The sequence below is a fragment of the Alligator mississippiensis genome, chromosome 12, assembly GCF_030867095.1.
Source record: "Alligator mississippiensis isolate rAllMis1 chromosome 12, rAllMis1, whole genome shotgun sequence".
NCBI lineage: Eukaryota > Metazoa > Chordata > Crocodylia > Alligatoridae > Alligator > Alligator mississippiensis.
Genome location: NC_081835.1, coordinates 58,357,864 through 58,367,230, shown reverse-complemented (window position 1 = coordinate 58,367,230; position 9,367 = coordinate 58,357,864).

The window sequence follows — 9,367 nt, the reverse complement described above, 5'->3', positions numbered from 1 at the left end:
TTTCCCTCTGGGGCAGCTCCATAAAAGCCACTGGGGACTGCATTCAGGTATAAACTCAAATAGACATACATGACATTATCAGTGTGGGCCCCAGTGAAACATATTCATAACCTAAGACTACAGTCCATATGAAGTCAGCATTTGCACTGGACTTTAAAGCCAGTCAATATAATTGGATACCCTGCAAGAGGCTCAAGCCCAGGTCAGAAAGCTAGCTGCTGGGATTCAAGGTGATACAATGGTAGTACAGTCAGAAGGGACAAACAATTAATTCAGACAGAGAATCAGGTTACTCCAAGAAAACATTTCAAGACAGAGTAAGGAGAAAAGGCAAGGTTGGTGGCCCATGCTGTTCTCCTTTGGCCCTTCACCTGCACCTATACTAGATTTGGTACCCATTTTCCAGTCATCCTGTAGTTGCCTGCCTGCCTGTCTGCCTATTAATCTGTCTATTGGTTACCTCTAAGTCCCCCCTTTACCATAGCCTCTCAGTGCTTCACAGTATCCTCACAACAAGCCCACGTGGTAGGGAAGTGCTGCTACCTCCATGGTGCAGGCGGGCAGCTGTGAGCTGCAGTCACTGTATGTACCTGACCTTAGACCACCTAGGTCAGGTGCTGCCACCAGCATCACTACTGCAACACAGAGCTCAGCATGTGGAGAAGAGCAAATGCTTGGGTAGCTATTCTACTCTGAGCTGATAGCAGTGCTACAGCTAGCTAGCTTAAAGGTAGTGCAGCTATTGCTACGCTTACTAGAATATTAAAAGTATTTTTACAGTGGAAACTTTTCAAGTCAGGTATATCCATGCTGGCTGCAGGCAGTGCCAAAAAGCCAACTTTCCAGTACCTGTCCAAATAGTGAAAGCTTAGATAATCCTATGACAGTGAAATAGAGATATTTAAACTGTGATCAAGAGTGGCATTGTCACAAGCTGTTGGGTCCTTCTATTCATTTTCAGTAATTAAACCCTATTTTAAAATGCTATAAATAAAGAATAGATTCATAAAAGACTGCAAGCATTTGTCCCAGGTATGTTATTACTTGATCATGAATAGGATAGGAGATGCTCTAAGGAACTGTGAATAGGTAGGATAGGATCCAGGAGACACTTTCTATTAACACATGGCCCATCCAATGGAAAAGTTGAAGCAGCTGGCTCAGACATACCACTGCCTACATAACTCATTGCTTGACTATACCACAGCTGGAAAAGGGCCCGAGTACATGATCAGGGTCCGCTTTTCAAAAGAGCTCAGGAGGCTGGATACACATTGGGTGCTAAGTTCTTTTGAAAATCTGGTCTCAAAGCACTTCACCTCTACATTACTTCATCCAGATATATATCCACAAAAGTTGAAGGACTCTTTGAGTGGTGATGAATTCAGCCTACAGAAACACCAATTTCCATTTATGTTAAGGTGCAGACCCTAAAAAAGGCATTTAGGCACTTAAACAATAGTTAGGTGTCTAAATACAAGTATGGACAGAAAAAGATTATACCAGTTTCATTCAGGTTTAAAGTGGCAGAAGTTTAGCTCCACTTTTAACTGCTATAGGAATGGACAGATGAAACTTATCTTGATTCTGTTGATGTGTGCTCCTGAACGTCAAATTTCCCACATGTCCGCTCTTTAAAATACTATATTATTGCATCTGATCATAGATCCAGGTCCTCAAAGGTAGTCTAAGTCCCTCTGCACCGCACTGTCACCAGACAGGTGTTTTAAAGCTGGATATCCTTAAAGGCCTCTTTATACACAGAGCAGTGGAAGAGGGACTTTGCATAAATGAAAATCAGGCCCTGTATGTTTATACTATGTCAGTACAAAGATCTGGAATAGTTATTCCTGGCTACATTTATACATCCTGCTCATTGCAATCAATACAACTAATTCCTTGGACTCCTGATGGCTGCGCTAAGAGGTAATTGCACCAGAAGGCTCCTCTCATTTGGTGAAGGGAGATGTAGCACAACGTGCTGCTGCTGTCATTTGCACTGATCTTGTTAATTTTACACTACACCCTCCTGAACCACTCCTGGCGAGGGGAAGGCTTCCTTAGTGTGACTCAGTCGTCTGTTTGGAGCAGATGGAAATTAAAAGACACAAAACGCTGCAGCTGGGATGAGGGGGAAGCAAGCCAAGGAAAAGGGAGGGTGTTTATACGTAAACAAGACGAACCTGCGAGTTGCACATGGCTTTGACCCTGGGCCACAAAAATAGCCCCAGCTGGCCTCCAAACCGAGCCACACTTTGCAAAAATGGCTGTCTACCCTGAGCTAAGTTGGGGTTGCAATGGAACTTGCCAGGAACGATGCAGTTTTGCAAATACCAGAAAAGTGTCCCTCTCACACAGACACAAACTAGATGCAGAAGGGATTACTCATGAGCCATTCCTCACCCTCAGGGAGCTGGAAGGCCCTGTTGCTGAGGTTCAAACTTAATAGTTACATATCTTTGGGTTTTATACTGCTGCTCATCACTGCAGAACACAAGCATCTTCCAGAGAACATTAAAATTCCTTAGCAGATTTAATGGAGTCTCTGGCACGTCTCTTTTTTGGGGAGGGTCAAGCATCTACTTGGTTTTGTTTTCTAGGTTTGATTAGTTATGTTGGTTGCTTGCTGAAGGTTTCATGGAAGTGTTTGGAGCAACAAACATGCTGGAATGGCTTTGGGAGAGAAAGGGATTGCGGCATCTCCAAAGGACGAGCAGACGTCGGGTCTGCCTGATCCTGCCTGGGAGAGTGCTCCATATTCTGTCTCAAGGCCTGTCTATACTGCAGAGCCCTTCCACTGCAGCTGTGATGGCAGAGCTCTCTTGTGAAGACACCACATGCTGACAGAAGGGTTTTTTGCCCACCAGCATGGCTACAGCACCTCCCCATATTTTGTACCAGCTGGAGCCTGTATGTTGGCTTCACACGTGGGAGGTCCTACTCCTGGAGGAAAGGACAAGATTGCCTAGCAGACTGGAGATGATATAAGGCAGCTTTGAAAAGCAATGCTACCTGGTCATGCAGGCTTCCCGCCCAAACAGGACCGCACAGGTTTCTACTGTTTTGACAGAAGAGAGTTGTGCGCCTGGACTGGAAGGTGAAGACAGCATCCCAGCTTGTTCTCCAAAGCATTTCCATTTTGCATCCCACATCACTTCTGTCTCTCCTGGGTTCAGCTTGAGCCTGGTCTTTCCTGTACTGTGCTACAGTGGTGGTGGTTGCATCAGCTGAAAATGAGGCATAGACTGAGTGTCACCCACATACCATTAGCAACTGAGCCCACTGCAGCTCCCTCTCTCTCCGAGGAGCCTGGCACCCAGCTGCCTCCTACAACTGTGGGACTGCCAACGCCCTGGCCCAGTGAGCAGCCACAGTAGAGTAAAGTGGGCTTTTTCCAATTTGGAGAGTTTTTGAAGCATTAGGGACCTGCTGGGGAGCTCTGAAGAGAGGCCCTGATGCACTTCTTAGCTCCCTTTGTGCTTCTTGGGAAAGAATGCGTTACGGTAGCGCCTAGGGGTATGTCTACACTGTAGCCGCAGGGCTACAAGTCATGCTACCAAGGAAATGAGCCCCTCCGGTCATTCCTGCTCCACTTGTCAACACCAGAAATGGGGGGGAGGGGGTGAGGACAGCCTGGGAGCACCCCCAGAATCGTATGAAAGAGCATGCTCAGGGGCATGGCTTGGGGCGCCCCAAGCCATCCTTATGGCGTCGTTTCCAGGATTGATGCCCATGAAGCAGGAGTGCGTGGGCAGGGCTTATTGCTTCAGCAGCAAGACTGAGTGCTGTGCCAGCAGGGCGTAGACACACTCTTAGAGGTCCCAGCCAAGACTGTGGCTTCACAGTGCTAGACACACGCAGAATAATAAAAGCTACTTCTTGACCTTAAGAAGCGAGAGACTCAATACCTAGTCACACCTACGGTGATGCCAGCTGTTGTTAACAAGGCTTTGCACTTGTGTTGCTCTTTTCACCTGAAGATCTCACAGTGCTTTAGGAAATGTTCAGTCAGTCTTGCTGCGTGCTCTGCCATCCCTCCTTGCAGGAGTCATGAAGTCAAGAAACCTGGATTGAACTCACACTCTGACCACCCAGCAGATCAGGATGGGCCTTTTGCCCATCAAGTTTGCAATCTCGGGGATCTCCAAGAACGCCGTCAGGCCTGCAGCACAAGGAGCTACACTTCATGTCCCCAACCTGGACTCATCCCAGAACACGAGAGGAGATGAAACCGTACCCCACTCCCTCAGCCCCAAAGTTTGCCCCAGTGTCAGGGGACAGCAGGCAGACGCAAGCTTTGTGCAGACGAGTGACATGGATTCAGGTAACATGTGGCACAGTCACAGCTACTCTATTAATTTAAGTTAATTTCCTGCAGTTCTGTCTTAGTTTTCCAACAGATTCAGGACTTAAAGGTTAAAGCGTAACCTTGTCTCAGTGGCTTGCTATTCGCTCCATGCAAATGTCTACCTACAGCCTGGTAATTATATGCATTTCCAAAGAGCCAATCAGCTGTCAGCCTGACAGATACTGATCTTCCCGTTTTATTTTTAGCTCTGTGCTTCCCCCTCTAGATGCAAAAAAAAATTCTGTTTGTTCCATCTTTGCTGCAGCCTCGTTTTTCCCCAGCACACCAGCGAGCTCTTATCTCGCCCAGGCTGAAGCAGGGAGCAGTGCAGAGCGGCAGACTGCAAAGCAGCACTGGGCTCCTGTTGGGAGTCCTTCACGCTCCCCATGCAAGGTGAAAAGCTGTGGCGTCCGGCTCCTCTCATGGAAAAGGGGGGCAATTTTCCATCTCCAGCTGAGGGGCTGTTTAAATGGGAAACTCAAGGTGGGGGGGGGAACCACAGGAGCAACATACTTTCCTCAGGACTTCTGATGCCTTCGGCACACATACTTTCTAAACTCTCTGCAAACCTTACAGAGAACAGGGCCAGATCCTGAGCTCATGTAAATAAGCACAGATCAATGCACTTTGGTGAAGCTACTGTGGTTTGCACCAGCTCAGGTGCCAGCCCAGGATTTTTTCTTGCATAGAGAGATGAGGACAGGATTCTCACCCAAACTACCCAGGAGAAAGAGGTAGAGAATAGAGTCCTGATAGGACTTCAACGATGCACAAATCAGCAACAGCATCTGACAAATGCCTACCAAGGCAACGATCCCTTACTTATGCAGATGAACACCCACCCAGGTGAGTAGCTCCACCAACATCCAGGGGAAAGTGTCTGGGAACCAGTGTTCACCAGTGGGAGAAGGGGTAGTTTAATCAAACCCAGCTGGTGGACACAGTCCTCAGTTGCATCCCCTACATCTAGAAGGTGTGCACAATATCCCTTCCTCTTCCAGACAAGGTTGAACCCATCTACACATGCAAGACATTCAGGAATAAGGCAGTGTGTGAATTAAAAGGGGAATAGCTGTTCCAGAATAACTCCCCGAGTGGACAGTTTTATTAGAGAATAGATGTGAGACTGTGCATTAGTAATCCACAACTCAAGGAGATGACGCTAATTTAAAAGGAGCTTGTGCTATTACAGAATAAGAGAGTACACCATTCCCAAATGGCTCTTCCAGACTAACAGCCACTGCTGAAGCAATGGCAATGGGGCAACACTAAGCTCCTGCATTGGCCACTGGGTGAGGTCCCAAATGAACAGAAATGAAAACTCAAGGCACAAACAGTTATTCCAACAGAAAGGAAGGCGTTGGGTAATTCTAATAGGAACAAAGAGGAGACTTGGGAAGGAGAATGCCAGGTAACGATAATCCTTTGCCCTTTCATTTAAGGCATTTAATTAATTCTCACAACAGCCCCAGGTCATTAAGCACTGTTATCTGCATTCTGCCCCTGGGTAGATGGAGGCATGGGGCAGTAAAATGCCTTATCCAACCCCTACTATGGAGGATGCTGGTTCCCATTCCCCAGCACCAACCCACATGCTCTCCTTACTTAGCTCTGAGGGTTTCCAAGTGACACAAAGATGAAGAGCATGACTCCCAGCCTCATGTGACTAAGCTGGAGAAACCAGCACTCAGCTCTCCAGGCCAGATGGAGTCCCAGTGGGAAGATGAAGAACAAAGTTCCTAGTGACACAAGGGAGCAGGAGCACAGGGTGGTGTAATCCGACAGCAGAAGGAAGGAATGATTTCTGGATCTTGTTAGAAAAGGAAAACAATTTATTCAGACTATAAGCACCTTGGGGCAGGGACCATCTTGTCACTACCTGCATGTACATGACCTAGTACGATAAAGTCCCGATCCTTGACTAGGACCTCCAGGCATGACTATCAGCTACCACCACATTTCTTACCAGTAGACTACAGGAATGTTTTATGGAAAATGGAAGAGACTCTTCACCATACAGTCAACTACTAGCTTCACAGACATGACTGCATGGAGCACAAGATGCTGTTAAATTAATAATATGATGTTTCCTACATATGTCAGGAGTCATCAGTGGAAAACGAACCTGAGACTATTGCTACCAAAAGCACAGACCTATACCACTTGAGCTCAAAGAGAAAAATCTGTTAGCTGGAAGCAGTAGCAATCTCCTAATGCTTATCCAAAGTGGGCAAGCACATTAATTGCACTGTACTTGCAAAGAAGGAAACTAAGGGACAGAGGTGACCAAAGTGACATATAAAGTAAATGACAAAGCCAGAAAGAGAACCCATTTCTCTTAGATTTGAGGCCATGTGCTATGCACCAAACATCAACTCCAGCAAGCCTTTTGTATAAAAAAAGTTCACATATGTTCAGTTCTGCTAACCTGGTTTGGCTCACTACAGACACAGGGGTTACTCACGTTGGTTAGGGTCAAACTCTCTGCTAGAAGAAAGAGATTTAGCTTAACGGAAGCCACTATTGTGCACAAGCAAAGAATTTGATCCTCGGCTTGGATTTAACCCTTGAGTTTAGTTAGAAGTACCAAAATAAGTCTAGACATCTCCAGCTAATTGTCTTCTGGTCTCCACTATCTTTCTGCATGCATCTCTACTTGTCTGTCTGCAATGGATACTTGCAAGAGAGCAGAGTTAAGGTTAAGATTATCATTCAATCCTCAAGTGAAGATTTGCCCTGCATTGGTTTCCATTTTTTTAATAAAGAAAAGCAGCAGCATAGATACTGTGGGAGAACAAAATGTCATTTGTGAGAGTATCCTAAAATGGCCGATCATAATTAGCTCCAACATCTACAAGCAAAGAATTACCCTTCATGCCCTGCATTTATATCGATTATCCTTCCCACATGTGTTACAGGATTTAAGTGAAGGATTTAGCCTTCATCCAGCACTTCCCCATCTTTCTAGGTACATGACACCTCTTCTGGGTTTACAGCATAATTTCTGGTTGGCTTATAACCTCTCCCCCAGTGCAAGCCCAGCTCTTCAAACAGAAACTCCACGGAGCTCATGACTTATCAGTGGAGCTACATGATTTGGGGTCGCAACTCCTAGTTAGGAAACAGTGCTCTAAAGAGTCCCATACATTCATGATGATCTCTGTAACCACCTCATGAAAAACTCCCCTTCCTCATAGTTTGTAATAATCAAATAAAGTGGAATATGCCAATGAAAGGTGTCCAGTAATTTTCAGACATTTTAACAGGTTGTTTTAAACACCCATTAGTAAAAATGGATTTAAAGCAGAGGCTGGAGGCCCCAACTGATTGGAGGTGCCATTTCCCTGGTAACCACATTTACACACCGTAACTCATAAACCCTACCTTGAAGAGCTTTTGATCTAAAAGCCTGCATCAATGCCCCTGAAAAATCAATGGGCATCTTTCCATTAATTCCAGTAGGTACTTGGTGAGGCCTCAGATGGACAGCAAAGTGATTGGGGGGAGGGGGGGGGGGAGAGAGAGAGAGAATTAGCACTGTCCCCATTGTACAAATGGGAAAATTGAGGCACAAAGATTTGGCTAATGGCCCTCGGGGAGCCACAGCGTAACTGGGAATTAAACAGAGAACTCCCAGTGCCAGTCTGGAACCTCCACCAAAAGACCGTTCTCCCTCTCGTCCAAGAGAAACTAGGAAAATCCAAAGGGGAATTACATGAAAAGCAGGAAATTGCAGGATCAAACCCTTAGTATTTGCTTAGTCTGTGAAACTATGCACATGCTTACAGATATATGTTTTTTTTCCACCCGTTTAAAAACAATGCCTGGAGAGCACAAAGGCGACAAGCACTGTCAGATTTCTAATTTTCAAATGGAAGCTGCAAAGACAGCTTCCATTATTGCCAGGCAAATTCAGACAAATGAATCTGAGGTTAGAGATTGGAAAAGGACTAAAAGGTCCAACTACTCCCTCCATTCCCCTGGCTTTTATAGAAGATCTTATATTCTTAAGTGCTTTGTACAGTTCAGTTTTAAATGATTCAAGCAATGGAGTTTCCATCATTTTGCTTGCAGGACTACACCTTGCTGTTTGGATGCTTTGCCCAATATCCTCTCTCTCTCTCTCCCTATGTTCAGGTTTATGTCGTTATTTAAAACTTTTATAACACCCCAACAATTCCTCTCCCTCCCTAGGGCTTACAACCTCCCAATCCTGCACATGGTTATACTGCTCTCCACTAGGCATCATTTAACCAAACTATATACATTTGGACCTGAATGTTGCGATCTGACCCCTTCCATCCATGGGAATCAGATGGCCCCTTATCTCTCTCAACTTTTCTTCCTAAATATATCCCCCCAGAATCTCTCTCATTATGAATCTCTCTATCTCTAAACCCCTTCCCATCAGGTTTATATTTGAAGGTCACTGCAGTGCCCAGTGTGCTGGGTGCTGCAATCTACTATTACCAGCACCATATAGAGTAAGGAGTTCTGTCCCCACTGCTGTGTTATAGGTGGTCCCTATATATATTGCTCCCCCTAGAAGTCAAATGACAGTTCCTGCTCACATCAAATGTAATGAGAATTATTATTGGTTTTATCATCACAGCAGACTTCAAAGGAATTGTAGAGCCAGACCCCAGCAAAGTCACTCAGACCAAGGTGTGAACACCATCAATTCATGTCTATTTTGCCAGCCACTCTAACTCCTGTCTCTTTGGCTACGCTATTTTGCAACTGTGATTTCCCTCTATACCTCGTGGACTGCAGTTCTACATTTTTCCAGGTTACACCTCATGTGGTTATTTCCCTCTCCAGATTCCTCACCTCTCCAAGGCCTTTTGTATTTTTCTGTCCTCCCTGGTGTTTGCAAATCATAGCGTCTTTATGCATTTAATTAACGCATTAGTCACAATCTGGAAAAAAAGGGATAAACAAAGATATTGGGTCAGATCCTCCACTGGCATCGCCTGACTGAACACAATGCAACCATAATGATTGGCACCAGCAGAGGAC